At 39.2% G+C, this 15,681-nt stretch overlaps 1 long non-coding RNA gene across 3 annotated transcripts in view; it reads right to left on the bottom strand.

Annotated features, from left to right (window-relative positions):
* Positions 1-9,290: 9,290 nt before the first annotated feature.
* LOC108498669 overlaps positions 9,291-15,681 on the bottom strand; it is a 47,978-nt gene continuing 41,587 nt past the window's right edge. For 2 of the 3 annotated variants that reach the window (XR_001875257.1, XR_001875258.1), the window contains exon 5: positions 13,380-14,277. This is a non-coding gene — a long non-coding RNA (uncharacterized LOC108498669). Of the gene's footprint in view, positions 9,397-13,379; positions 14,278-15,681 lie in introns of those variants that run through there. The other variant, XR_001875259.1, reaches the window with a different exon arrangement.

Genomic DNA, 15,681 nt, shown 5'->3' with positions numbered 1-15,681 from the left:
ATACATTAAAAACATAATTACTTAATAAGCATTACTCCTAAAACATTGTACCATGCTGGGAGCCATGCGTTTTTTAGTATTATTTATGGGGAAAAAAGAGGTGGCATATCAGGTAATCTCATGAGAACTGGTAAGAACAGCAAATGTCCTAAACCTAACTTTGGTACTTACTGTGAAATCTTCTGCCATCTCAAATGAAGAGTGCCCCAGACACAGCAGAGCTGAGAGAAGTGAGTTGGACTTCCAGACACAGTGTACCTCACTAACACTGGCAAAAGGATTTGTTTCATCCTGGAGAAGAAAAGGTTTTGGGATGACCTTATTGCAGCCTTGCAGTACCTGAAGGGAGCCTATAAGAAAGACAGACTTTTTACAAGAGCATGTAGTGACAGGACAGGGGGAATTGTTTCAAAAGATAGTAGGTTTAGAATAGATATTTGGAAGAAATTCTTTACTGTGAGGGTGGTGAGGCACTCGAATATGTTGTCCAGGGAAGTTGTGGCTGCCTCATCCCTGGAAGTGTTCAAGGCCAGGTTGGATGGAGCTCTGAATAACCTGGTCTAGTGGAAGATGACCCTGCCCATGGTGGGGAGGTTTGAACTACATGACCTCTAAAACGTCCCTTCCATCCCAAACCGTTCTATGATTCTATGATTCAAAGCACCAGGCCCTCATGCTGGCTGGCCCCTGGTCCTGGCTCCTGCTTCCTCAGCATGGCTCCAGCTTTTGTTGTCACCGAACCTGAACATTCTTTAAACAAATTGTTTTCTACCTGCTGCTATAAACCCGACCGTTTAAGAACTAAATCAGTGGAGTACAAGAGGTTTGTAGCACACCGCTTGCTGCAGTAAATCAAAATCTTACTGTAAAAGGCTTCGGGGGATATCACTTCGTGGGTAACAGCTGGGACTAAAATTCAAGGATATTTTATCTTCTAGTGCCATCTTCTGGCAACTGTCTCAGTTACAAATGGTGAATAAAAAGGCTCTGGAAAGTGGCCGCGGTAGGAACAAAGCCGGCCGCGCCTCCCGGCGGGTTCTTCCAGCGAGTGTTTCCTGACACCTTCCCCGAGCTCCAGCGGTATTAGGCATCCGCATTTTATTTTAAATTGAGAGGCTGTAAAGAGCCCCACGATTTCTGGTCAGTGCATGTAGCTCGTAGTCTGCGAGGTGAAAAGAGGTCTTCGATGTGGTTTGATGAGGTCATGTAAAGGTGTGGGCTGCTTCTGCAGGGCAGTTTAACTGGGAAAAGGGGTGACAGACGGAGTCTGTCTTCTGTGCTGGCACAAGGGAAAAGGAGAAATCAGAGAATCCTCTGTTGCCTCCGTAAGAGGGACAGCAGCAAACCCAAATGCCTTCCCACTGCCTGCCTGCAGCCGCAGCCCGTTGGGGAATTGTTACAAAAATTACCTTCCCTAATAATTGTATCAGTAAGTCTTTCTTCTGTGAAAGTGTATTATCTTAGCATATATGTTGGTTCATGTTAGATAGTAAGTAAGTAAGTAATGGCCAGTCTTCGCGAGCGAAGATTTGGGAAAGGTCATTAACCCTTCGAGCCTGCGCAGTGGATTTTTTAGGTGAGACCCAGCGTGCGCTGAACTGAGCCCACCCTTTAATCCTGAGGTTCATCTGCCGGGGCCGAGCAAGCTTGGACAGTGGCAGTGAGGGTCTCAGGACGTAGGTTTGTTTAGAGTGACCTTCTCTTAGATGGATTGCCTTACAGGGCTGACGAGCTCCATCTGCCCGGGGGTCTGGGAATCGAACCCGGGTCGCAGCGGTGAAAGTGCTGCACCCTAACCACTAGAAATTTTACTGGACACTTTATTATTATTCATGCATAAGTAAAACAAAACAAATGACTACCTCAGTCTGGAAGTAAGAACCTTTGCTTCTTGGAAGCTTAGAACTGTTTAGGAAGGGTAAAGAATATGCCTGGATAACCAAGATAACACCAGCATCCCAGCCTCTCTGTCACGTATTTGAAACCTTCTTAGTGTTGTCTCATGTCATAGATAACTAGCAACACTGAACCCAGGGACATCTGGATCAGTAGACAAGCAGCAAGAATGCTGCAAAAATATATCTGCTTTACAAAGTTTTACTCTGATTGCTAATAAGCAGTGTAGGTGTCAACGAATAGCAAAATTGTGTTGTACCTGAATGTTTGAAGGCCAGAACAATTGGGCAAAAGCACATTCGTGATGCCCCGTTTTGGCTGGTACACCTTGTGTGCATAAATAAGTATTTACCCTTCTAATTCTATACTATGTGTCCTAGCTTCTCTGCTCCATTGGCATGGGCCAGTTGTGCATTTTTAAGACAGAGGTGAGGAAAGCTGCTGTGCCCATAAACCCATGATTATCCAGGGTCGATCTGTATTCTTTTTCCCTGTGTTGGGAGTATAGCTCAGTGTAAACAAAATAATGCACTTACTGGACCACTGACATAGGTAAAGTCAAAGCCTGGGAAGCTTGCTTTGGGGGAGAAAAAAAATAGTCATTTGGGAAACTGCTTCTTTCACTGGCCCCACTGAAATGAACTTGGGTGATTTTCCACTCACTTTACTTGTTGTTTGGAGGCACAAGTTGCAACAGTTTTGTAGAAGTGTGGCTGATGTGGTGGGTTGTTATGAACTGGGGTTGTACCTCTGATGCCAAGATAGAAAAAAAAGGTTTCTGATTTAAGAAATAAGCAATATTACTTAACTAGTAAACTCGTGTGCAGGACATTAGGGGTAAAGGGAGAGAACAAAACAATGCTAGAACTTAATTTATATTTGCTAAAGGAGTAGCCTCAATCATATTGCTCCAGGATATTGCATGGCCTCATGTTTGCTGTATGCTGCAGGAAATGGCAATGTCTAAGGTATGAAGTGGTTCCCCACAGCCTCTTCAATTGTGTGGAGCTCAAAATGATGTGTGGTACTTCATGTTCCTGTAATGCCCAAAGTTTATGTCTGTAAAGACTGACGTCATATTGCTGGGGAATGTCACTGAAACATGCTGAGTGCTTTCGAACAAGAGCAGACCTCGCAACACTTGTTGTTGATTAAAAAATTGTAGTGACTTTTATCAGTGATCTATGTGATGTGCTCTGGGTGTTGTGAATTAACTTTTTCTATCTCCAGTAGGATATAGACAGGGATTGATGGATGTATGTGTCTGCTACTTGAAGAAAATTTAAATGTTGTTTCCATACACTTGAAGGGTTATCAGTGGGCTTTTTAAGGCGTTTTAGTCTGAATTCACTGACCTGGTTTAACAGTGTGAAAATTCAGCGTCATGAACATTATTTATCACTGTTTGAATTGAACCCAGCTTCATACCATTTGGAAAAAAAACCCCAACATACAAAATGTGTGGAAGAAATGGAAGAAATCCTACTTTTTCTTTTTTACAGGTAGCCTCAGGTATTCCTCTGGTGTCAGCATAGCTTGTGACCTATCGCCATCTCATGCTACAAAACCTACTTGCAAAACAGTGAACAGAGACTGGACAGTGAAACAGTTTCCCCTGAAGTAGGCATATACTGGACAGTCACCAGGATTGGACCGTAATTTTGATCTCCATTAACATAATCATATATAGATAGCTACATTTAGTTTACCGTGCTGGCCTGTGTTGATCTTCAGCTAAAGTCTTTCCTAAATTATTGATATGACACTTGGGGAAAGAAGTGGCCTTTCAATGTTCCTGTTTGTGTTACTGCAGTGCCTGTTTTCTGTTATGAATCTGCATGTTTGTTGTTAGTTATTACAAAATAAGGGATCATGTTTTGAATAGGGTTTTTTTTGTTCATTTTGTTGTTGTTGTTGTTTTGTTGTTGTTGTTTTTTAAGATTAAATAAGTTGCTATTTAAAACTCGGGAACATTGCCAGCAATTAATCCCGAGAGGTCTGAATCCCATTCTGAAACTTATTTTATCTCTTTTGAGATTTTTATTTTTTGAAACTTACTTTCTAAACAGGTAAGTTTTGTACAGTTCTTAAAAAAGGCAGGCAAAATCCAGTTTCACTGACTAGGACAAAGGTTTCATTCACTTCAGCAGGCTGCTCTTGTCACTGGCTGAGAAAGTGCACTGAGATTTAGGACTTTCAACCAGATTTTTGGTAGTAGGAGAGTGATGTCATTTCCTGAGCTGTGTGATTATGCTGGAAAATTAAAAGAAACATGGGCTTTTTGAACAACTAACTTTACTTAAAAGCCCAAGAAATGACACATTATGCTGAAACTCAGTTGAAACTACATTGAAAACTTCACTTCAAAACAGTGAAGAGGAACTCTGATACTGTTATGAAATTTTTGAACTTATTGCCATAGTAAGATTTTGTAAAATAGTTAATCTTTACAAAATAAAATGCATCATTTCTTTGTAACCATGGAAAAAAGAGACCTACAGTGACTGTGTGTAGACTTTTTGTCCATTTCAACATTCATTTTTATGCAAAGCCACTTTTTTCCTTTATGATGAACAAATAAAAATTTCCATAAGCTGTGCATTTAAGACAGTGTAATATAGTAAGAGCAATAGTTCTAATAACTACTGTAGCTCAATGCCTGAAAATTCAAAAACGTCAAGCTCCATTTGTATTCCTTGGCTCTGAGAGAAACTGCAGTAAATGCTGCCTTTATAGAGAGTTTTTGCGACTGCCAACAGAAGAACTGTAACATATTCATAGTGAGTAAAAATTGGAATTAAACATTCCAGAGTAGAACAGCAATTGTTTCCTTTTTAGCACTGGAAGATGATTAATATAATTAATCATTAGAACAATAATTAGAGAGATTTTAAAAAGATGACTTAATTATTAGAAATTATAATTTAATTTCATGATAAATTACAAATAATTATACTTTTGTGTATCATTCACTCCAACCCCAGATTTTTTTTTAAGGAATATTCATTTTCTTCCTATTTAAGTAATGAAGAGGATAAACCAAAACCCCCTAACTTCATTTTTATTACTGTGTTTGTGAAAGCAGAAATTTTTGAAGGCAAAATACAGCATTAGTAGCTCTTAGAGGGAAAAATTAAGTGATCATTGGTTATTAGAAAGGTCATTGTATTTGACAGCAGTAGATCAGAGTATGGAATTGGGAAATAATTAATGTGGTATTCTATTCCAACTATTTACTGTACATATGTAATATGAAGTTCACAGTATGTTTCAAAGCAGTCGTGACCTTTCTAGGTAACAGAAGATCACCCATTTGATTCTTTTGATTATGAAGTCAAAATACACATCTCTGTAGATGCTCAGATATCCTGCCTCATTTAGTCCTCTGAATGCTCTTCAAGCCATCCTGGTAACAGGACTAGGACTGTGCTTTGACACTGTAGGTGAAGGAAGTTGTGACATTGATAAAATGGATAGATCATTGTAGGACCACTGAGATACATTCAGGGAACTGGAGCACCTGAAAAATGAGAAGATGCTAAAGGAACTGCATTTGTGTAGCCTGGACAAGGAAAGACAGAATGGTGGGTAGCCCAAAATCTTCTGCTCCCTAAACAGCAGTCACAGGGAAGATGGAATTAGACTCTTTCTCTGAGGTACCCAGTGAAAGAACACAAGCTAACAAGAGATTTCTGGTTAGATATGAAGAATGAGAATGGCTATGCACTGCAACAGACTGTCTAGAAAATCTGTGGTATTTTCACCCTTAGGAATTTTCAGTATCTGACGTGGCAGGGCCTGTGCAACCTGATCAAATTTTGAAATTAGCATACTGTAAGCTGCATATTTAATAAGGTGATCTCTAAAAATCCCTTCCAGACAGAATAATTCTTTGACTCTGGTGTCTTTTACTTGAACTTTGTAAGTGTGGTGGGGAAAAAAGGTTTTCCCCCTGGAGTTAAAAAAATTGGTGACTCCTGAGGGGGTGGTGTCACTTGATGTGGACCCAATGAGCGTTCCTGCAAAATATAAACATATCACAAGCAGACCGGAAAAGAAGGGTGATGTAGTAGTTGTTGGAGAGAAGTGGTCATGTTCTAAAGCCACGAGGAGAAGGGGCAGGAGCCCCCCTGGGAGGCCACGGCTCCCCAGCCCCCCAGATGGGGCTGCAGGAACTTGGAACAGTATTAAACTGGGCCAGGTATCTGTAGCTAAGAGTTGGGGAAGTTCTTCCACATTTGAGTGGGCAGCAGAGGACTGAAAAGCAGCGGCAGAAACAGCACTGACCGGAGAACAGTGGCGGAGAACTAGAAGAGATAAGGACAAGCGGCAGAGATGGCATGCAGCAAGTTTTGCAAGGAGAGAGACAGCCAGCAGCAGAGAGAGAACTAAGCTCTACAGAGACAGAGTTTTGGGGTAAGAACTGAAACAAACTCCCCAAACCCCTCTGAGACCTCCTAGACAGGAGGAGGAGACGGACTCCTATTTGAGAGGAGTTCTGGAGTGCAGCATGCACCAGAGAGAGGAGCTAAGAAGCTCAAGATGTCCCAGAGCTGGACTGGGATGGCTGGATGGAATGTGGAGGGGGTGACCTTGCTCTGCCCCCCACTGCTGCTGCCAAGCTGGCAGTTCTGAGACAGAGCACAGGAGTTCTGGTAGAACTCTTTTCAGGCAAAGGCAGAGGCAAAGGCTTTTCAACTGAAAGCTGCCTGAGGCGTTCTGACTCAGGGGTGAATTCCCTGAGGAAAGGGACCATCACGAAGACCCCCTGCACTTCGTGACATGACGTGGTGAGGCGAACTTTTGTCCCGGTTACCACAGTCCGTAGAAGAGAAAGAGAGACCTTTGATTGGAGCCGAAGGGCTGAGAGGGGGAGAGGAGACCCCCTTGTGTGTATTGGAGAGAGATCCAGCTACAACAATCCAGCTACTGCTGCAGCATAGAAGAAGAGAGACACTGCTGCCTTGAGAATGGAAAGGATCTTTCCTTTTCCCTTCTGGACTTTTATTGGAGGGAGAAGAGATTGATCCATTATAAATACTGATTTATCATAGGAGAGATAGTTAAGATTATGTATATGATGTATTGTAATATTTATTTGTACAGTGATTGTAATATAATTGCCTTCCTCCCCATATTGAGTCTTGTGTTGTGTCTGGAAAACCCATCTCACACTGGGGTGAGATGTGGGAGGGGGGCTTGGACTTGAGAATTGGATTTTAGGGGTCTCAAACCACGACAGTAAGATACAGAAAAATGTGTATCTTGTCAGTGTGATCATCAATGTTAGCTTAATAGGGAATGTAAAAAATTCTGCAATTGTATATGAAATGTACATAAGAAAGATTGGTTGTTTTCTCATTGTGAGGCTTTTTAAAAAAATACTTTCTGGATAAGGTATGTTTCTTAACTTGCAGTATCTTCAGAAAAGCAGAATTATATTTTCAATGTTCCAGTTCTTGATTCTTATATTTTCTTGGAAAACTGGTAAAAGTCTTACTGCTAAAGCTTTTTTGTTCTTCTTTCTAGTAAAGTTTTCTTAGTTTCTATCAGTGATTGTAAATGGTGGGTGCTAGCTCCCAGGTGGTTTCTCTTCATACATTTTAGCATCATAGAATTTTCTCAGTGGTGAAAAAGAATAAAATTCTCTGAAGAATAAAAATTATTCTGAAAAACAAACACCTTTCCTTACTGTCCTCTCCACCCTATGTGACTACAGACAGCACAGATATAAACTATTCAATATTACTAGGATGATAGCTATTTTAAAAACTGAAACAAAAACCAGCAGTATGTTACTGGCACAGCTGAGGAAAAATACTGTGATAGGGGAGGAATGGTGACAGAGCAGAATTTGTATGGCTGTTAAAGAAGCCACAACATGGGAAGGTTCTATGTGGGTCTAGACAGTTAAGCCCACTTTGTCTCAGCATCATGGAAAAGGATTAAAAACCAATAAAAATCCTCTTCTTTTATAGCAGAATACTTTGCCTATATTATAGTCAAGAAGGCCAAAACCATCCAGCCAGATCTGTTAAATGGCAATGTTTCTTTTCTACTGAGAATAAATTTCATGAGGGAAACAATTTTCTACCATGGTTTCTGAAGTCAAGGGATTTGAAGAAAACATCTGGACTCAGATAATTCAGAGCAAAAGCCTGCACATGTGCTATATATAGGAAAGTGCTATGTTTTGTCTACACATTATATACTTTTAAAAATAATTCCTTGGCATTCTATGGAAATGGAATATCCCTTTAATCAGTTCAGGTCAGCTGTCCTAGTTGTGCTCCTTCCCAGCTTCTTGTGCACCTGCTCTCTGACAGAGCATGGAAAACTGAAAAGTCCTTTACTTAGGGTAAGGACTACTTAGCAACAATGAAAACATCAGTGTGTTACCAGCATTCTGTCATACTAAATCCAAAACACAGTACTGCACCAGCAATACAGAAGAAAATTAACTGTCTCCCAGTCAAAACCAGGACAAATATGAGGAAACATATAGTTTCTGGGAAATGATCTAACACATAATGTACCTATTTGGTCTAGATCAGCTGTTGTGTCTTTCACTGGAAATACTTCTGGAGCTGCAAATGAGAGAAAGATGAGTTATCACAGAACTCCCAAAGCGCTACGAATTTGCAGTCAAGTGCATTAGAATTTGCAGTCTGTGTGAACTTTTAGAAATTTCCTTACAAAAAATTTTTTCTCAATAGGGATGAGAATCCTTCTCTTTCTTCAGTGGTAGAATAGAGACTTTATGAGAATATTGATAAATTTGAAGGTGAACAACATCCTACCAGAGTTCTGGTCAACATCCTACCAGAGTTCTATGCATTTTGTGGGAGGCTGCTGCTGACAGAAATACTTGTTTTAATTTGGTTGCTTCTGCTAAGCAGGTGTCCTTGTTTTCAGTATACTTTAGACATTGACCTGGGCTTGTCTTGAGACTTGCTCCTATTTGTAGACGTTTCAGTGTTTCTTAAGCTTCTTACATTCCTGAAGCTCTGTGAGCCCAGTAACAGAGGGAATTAAAAGACAACGTCAACGACTTGACTTCATTACACTGCATAGCGAGAGGTCATGTGTTCATATATAGGAAGTGTGCAGACATGAACTATAGGAGTGCAAATCCTCTCTGCTACCAGATCATCTGAGATATAAGTTTATCTATTCAGGAAGACCCAATTTACTGTAGAGAGAGACATGAGTGGTGCTTGAAAGATTCCTTCAGAAGGGACGTGATATTTTCACTTTATTTTTCTTTCCTCTCCCCACATTAGAAAGAGTAATAATATGATAAATAGAAACCAACATAATAGTTTGTAAAAAAATAACATATCTCAATTTTGCCAAATAATAAATTTGCTATTATTGGGAATGATACACGTGAATGGCACATAAACATTGCTGTAAGATGTTGAAAGTAGAGTCCGTGTAGAAAACAATATCCTGATTTCCAGTCAAATAAATGCACAATTAGCTTCTCCCTGACACAATCTGAAATCAGAAAAACAAAATTTAAGAACAGACTCAAATATAGTACGTCAGCTGAAAACTTACTAGTTATAAATCTGCCTCAGAAGAGGTGACTAGTTTAAGATAAGATGGAACTTTCCTATCTGAGAGAGGTCCTTAAAAAACTAATTGCAAGAGCAGGAGAAATCCAACTCTCACTTCCCTTAAGGAGCCTGCCTGAAAATTGCTGTCCAAAGGAATGGGTTAAAAATGTTCTAGATTAGCTGAGGTACTGGCAGCCAGGGCAAAACAAGCAAAACAATCTGTTCAGTGGCTCCTGCCGCAGATGACTTAGAGGGCAAAAGGAATTCCAAATGTTTCATGTTAATAGACCTGAAACATTGGCACGCAAATCCTACGTTTATGGTATTTTTTAAAGACTTTTAATTATTAATGCTAGATTTCTGAGAAAGTGCTGCTAAAAGCCTCACAATGGTTCCTTTCTGTGCAATGCCAAAAAGAAATTTTAAATCTTTCTTTGGCAGTCAAAATAATAATTGCTTTGGGCTTTTGATGCCTTAGACTTTTTTTTTTATATATATGCCATATGCTCCCTTAAAATTATTTGTTTTAAAAATGTTGTTTCACTTGGAGAAAACCTGGAACAGAAGAAGAATTGCCACCAGCTGGAATTCTGTTATAGCTGTACAAGAAGCTACAAACTATTATTTTACCTTATCAGACTTCACTGCTGACAAATTTAATCAAGTTGTGTGGGTCTGCATGACATCCCAAGGAGGGATGGTATCTTTGGCTAAGAGGATTGGGTGTGCACTTTGTTAGATAGACTCATGATGACACTAATTTTTAATATAGCTTCCCAAAATATGGCTGGTATTTAACAAAACTGGGAAGATTGTCTCAAAGAATTTGCAATCAGGATTGACTCGATATAACTCTTAATGTTATGGAAACAAGCAAGAGGGGGAGAAAGGGAAGAGGAACTAATACAGTTGTTAATGATAAAAGATGTAGTTCCTGTTGAATTCTATTTTCCTGCTAAGCTTCTGAAATCCACATTTAAAAGAGAAAGTACGGAGTGCACTATTGATTCATTTAGCACAGGGCTTGTAGGAGAAGGAATTTTCAGGGCTGATTTGAAGCAGAAATCACCAGTGTTGAGAGAGTAGGCTCTTGTGAGATCTTCACACACTGGGGGAAATGAGGCAGTCACAGACTCCTGCTCGTTAGCAACAGCACAAATCCATTCCTAACACAGGTTGGAGCGACTGAGCTGACTTTCATGGCACAGCATGCATAAGTAAGCCGATGAGACTCTTGTATTGCAACTACCACTAGTAACAAAGACTGATTGCAGAGTTTTAAAAAATTATGATGAATGGTAAAATTATCACTTCTTTAGTCTCCTTATGGGTGAAACTATCCCGAAAGTATGAGAACAGCAGTGGGCATTTTATTAACTTTCTAGGCTCTATGTGGAACTCATTGCAGTTTGCTGGTTTACAGTCTTATCTTTGTCCCTGATTTCCTGTTTCTCTGCTCTCTCTCACTTGTACAGACCACCAGACTGCATGCACTATCACATTTAAGGGAATTTCTGGAGATGTGGTTTTACAGTCTGTCTCTGCTTTTTCTCAGTGTCAGCAAACTCTTTTTCTGCTATCAAGTTTATGAATGGATTCCCTAAACTCAACTTCCTTTTTTATTCTTGTTTTCTTGAAAATATGATGGCACTCTAGGTCCTGGTTAACTGCTGGGTCTATCTTAAATTTAGGTCTCTCTTTAATGTACAAGAAAAACTTTAAAAAAAATTTTCATTGATCTCTAATTGCAGCAACCCATTAAGTTATTTATGTTCTTTCACAAAAGAAACTTTTACGAACAAAAAAATAATGCTTTCAGTATTGATTGCTATTTACTAAATTTTTATTTGAAGCTATGTATTTACAGTTTATTAACTGAAATTCTATCCCTCCCCATTCCTCCCCTCCCCTCCTGCCAGTATTTTGTTTCACTGCAAATGATTTCTTCCTTACACCATCTACAAATGACCAATAATGTGCTACAAAAGCACAGGAAACTCTTATAACCTTTTACTAGGCAGAAGTAAATATATAACTAGTTTGTACAAACACAGTTTTGTACCCTGGCTTACTGCCAATGTGTCCATTAATCCTGAGCCCCTTTTACATGTCAAAACCTATTCCTGCAGGTATCCTAACCATGCTCATTCTCAAGTCTTCTGCCATGCTCTCTGTTCCTTTCTCCCTTGCTCTGTATTAATTCATTCCCTTTGTGTGGCAGTGAGAACAAATGAGACAAGGGAAAGGAAAGAGCAGCTCTGTTGAATTCTTTCTTAGCAAGAAGCATTGTCTGGAAATAAAAGTCTTGCTAAAACTTACTCAGCTGGGAGTTGGACTTTGATGATCCTAGTGGGTCTCTTCCAACTCAGAATATTCTGTGATCTATGATTCTATAAAATGGGCAGAGGAACCTTCCTCCATGTGCCCAGGGGCAAGGACTATGTGGTTCTCAAGGAGACTGAGATAGGCAGAGGATATGGAGAGTGCTGCTGTGTAAGCAGATGAGAATTGAGATCAACAAGTTGGTGATCAGCATTTCAGTTGTTTTTCCATAGGGGAAGATAGCGTATCATTGTACTGATAAAGGTTTGAAACACAGTGCATGCAAACTAAAGAAATTAGGTTTCTCAAAGAATTTTAGTTTCTGCATTTCTAAACTTGTCAGTGTATGACTGTGCACCTTTAAGAATGCTTTTCTGACATAAATTTTCTGTAAAGTGCAGAAGTGCCACAACTCTGTTAGCGAAACATAATAGAATGTATTCTCAGTGGGTTGTTAACCAGTACTGAGTGATCACAACTCAAAATGTCTTAAACTTTATTTCTGTAAAAAATAAGATTCTGTGTTTTAGTTAATCCAGATTTATGCTCCTTTTCGTAAAGGTAGTTCTGTCTTTGTCTAACTGGCCTTCCTGCTGCTTGCAGCTAGATGGGGTGAGTGCAACACTAAAATTTAGTCTAAACATCAGTACTGAATTGTAAAATACAGTGAGTAGCTGATTTGAAAGTCCAAGAGTATATTTAATATATAGCTACATAGAAAATTTGTTTAAGTGAAAATGTACTATTTAATTTCTGGCAATTCAGTAAACAAGATAAAATTTAAATTTGGCTTTATTACTAGTACATGATTTTATAACTTCACTGTAGTCTTCATATTCATCATGGCTTATACCTATCAGGTATACTATCAGGTGATATTTCCTTGGCATTGTCTATACCTATGTAGTTGACTTGGAGGGTTATATATGGAAATTAAAGGGGATGGGGAAAAGGGAGTGGTTTTATTTCATAAAACAAATTAAACGATTGAGGGATAATATAATATTTTTTTATTTTTCCTGAAATGTTTATCCTTCAGGACCACTTAATGGAAGTAACCACTAGATAATCATCTGTCTTGCTGCTTTTATGCCCAATCGTTAAGAAGTTTTTAACTGCCTTTTTTTTTTTTTTAACCACAGACGGCTGAGCCTTCATTTATCTCCTCTGTCACTTAGCTCGTAAAAACATGGCAATGAAAGCATGGCAAGACTTTGAGAACAAAATGTTTTCTAATTACAAAACTTTGGCAGCTAAGGGAAAGAAGAAATTGGATGCTTAGGAAAATGTTAAATAGAACCAGCTGAATTTTTTAACTTTGCAAGATTGAACAGTTGCATAGACTTTCTATCTAGAAGATACAGAGCCATAGATTTTATGTCACTTATGCTTTGATAATCATGTACAATCCACAATACTTACTGTAGTTTTTTTCCCAGCAATTCCTTTGTCAATCCCAGCAGCTTTGCTGGTGAAATAGCTACACATGGGGAGCTGAGGAATGGAAAAACACTTGACTAGCTCAAGGTCCTACAGGAATATGTAGTAGAGATGGCAGCCGAATTCAGAACTCCTGAGTCACAGGTCAATTTTATATGAAACAACCAATTTTCTCTAGTTAGCACAATAAAACACTGCCTTTTGTCAGTGAACATTTTAGCTGCGTAAAGAAGGTTGTCAAATCATGGCAATCATCTATATTAGTTCATTTGGGTCCAGTTCCAGAGCTGAAAAGTGCCACAGAATGAATTAATTCATTTTGTCTATCCTGAGCTGATCTGGAAGACTCTTATGGTACCACCTCTGTGAAAGGTGCCTGCAGTCGTTACTGCATAGTTTTGCTTTTCCTGCAGATAAACAAGCACTAAACCATGACCAGTTTTTTGCTTTCTTATGGAGTATCTTACATTTTCAAAGTGTGCTGTGAATGTTTAGCCCTCCAGTTAAGTCAATGAAAGATGAAAGAGTATTATAGCATATTGTTTTACTTTGGGGGAGAATGAGACATGCAAAGGTTAAGTAATCTGATTGTAGGAAAAGCGGCCTAGTGATTTACAATGGATCTGGGTGGCAAGAGACCCGAGCCTCAGCCAGAGCTCTGTCTGTCTCATGATGTGATATTAATAAGTAATCACTTGCCCAGTGTTTTTGTATTCCTGTGAGCAAAAGACTTACAGCCTTTTGTGTGATGATGCACAATGCTTTGTCCTGTGATCAGTCTAATATACCATACTTGTAAATACCTTGCAAAGGAGGTTATGTTCAAACAAAAGCTACACTGCTTTCTCAGTCAAGGTAAGAGGGTTGCTATACTGCACTACACATACTGTTTTGTCAAAGGCACTATGTATACAGAGGAAATGAACCATTTATAGACTTCCGAATTTCTGAATGTGTGTCTTGGCTCTGGTGAAGTTTAGAGCAGTAGTTAAATGTCAGTCTGGGTTTGCTGCAGTGCAGAATGTCCTGACTGTAGTCTCTTCTTGTTCTGATGAATCTGCAGAATAGACAATGATAAAGGGCTCACTCCAGGAGAAAATTGCTGATAGAAGACCTAGCTCATACTTCCTTCACAATAAGAAGAAAGTTCACTGATGACTGCACTGACCTGCTCTCCAGTCTTGTGTTTCCTACAAGAGCCAAAGGCCCTTGTTTCCAAGGGAGTTGGATCCATGATGCATATTGTGTTTAAATACAAGGTGTATTTTTGTTGCTGTTTTCAGATATTTGGGTGGGATATTCGGCTTCTCTAGCAAAGCATGGCTCCTTCTTCTCTATGTGCTGACGAAATAGGAGACTACTTTCACTGAAAACTGGTAAAGGCAGCTTTCCTGTCTCAAAAATAGGCTAAGATTGCCTTAAGCTCTCATATACATAGTGTTGGAGAGAGTGCCAAGCAGAGCTCAGTGACTGCCCTCTGCACACCATGTTACACAAGCCATGGCATCTTGGTCATGAACAAGGTGTAATAAACACTACTCTCTTTTTGGCATTAAAGATGTTTTCCCATCTCTCTTGGATCTGACCAGTGAAAGATTAAATAAGCCTGCAATCAACAAGAAGAACCGAAGATTTAACAACTGTTCTTTGAAAATAGCCTGAATCTGGTACCTCCTGTATCTTATTTGTCTGTCAGTAGGCTGGGTGAGTGACTTCCTGCATTTCAAGAGGAGTGCTTGCAGAGAGGGATGATTGCTCATGCCAGTAGCATTTTCTGGTGAAAAATGGAAAGCAATGATTGTCTTCAGAAGTCCATGAAGGTTCAGTTAAGGTAATATATGAGACATATGATCAAAGGACTAAAAAGTACACAAATCCTGAGTGAAGGCCTGATTCCATGACAAATACTGTGTTCAGCCTTTACCAAGAGACATAAGGGCACCAGAGAAACCATTCTGGATGATTGAGGATACCCATCCCATAGTTCACTTTAGGAGGATTAAGAGCACATCTGCTTCCTTTTGTCACTACACATATTTCCCAGCCTGTTGATAGATTAGTAAGATGCATCAGTAAGATGCAGACTGCCTGACATGTATCTTTTTATCATCTTGAAGTTTTCTTTTCCTTTAAGAGTCAGAAGAACACTCAAATAAAAAAGTTTAACAAAGTATTTTTTCCTCAGAAGTTATATTTATTTTTTTGAGGACAATTCAAAAAAGGCTTGTTATGATTTAGCTTCAAACAGTTTTTTCAATCTATTTCATGGTATTGACAGTGAACTAGAAAGTTGATTATTGCTGAATTTCAGTAATTTTTATTTCCTAATTTGTAGTCCAAGGACCTATACCCTTATTTGGTAGAGAATTCCATTAGAGCTTTTAGTTTAAATGAGGCTCTGAAGTACCTTTATGCCTGAATGAGGAATAAGGCATTTCAGACAGAACCAGGAGTCAGGAAA

Source organism: Lepidothrix coronata, unplaced genomic scaffold, assembly GCF_001604755.1.
Source record: "Lepidothrix coronata isolate B3197 unplaced genomic scaffold, Lepidothrix_coronata-1.0 Scaffold62, whole genome shotgun sequence".
Classification (NCBI taxonomy): domain Eukaryota; kingdom Metazoa; phylum Chordata; class Aves; order Passeriformes; family Pipridae; genus Lepidothrix; species Lepidothrix coronata.
Note: the sequence above shows the minus strand (reverse complement) of the source record. Positions and strands in the feature narration are given on the sequence as shown.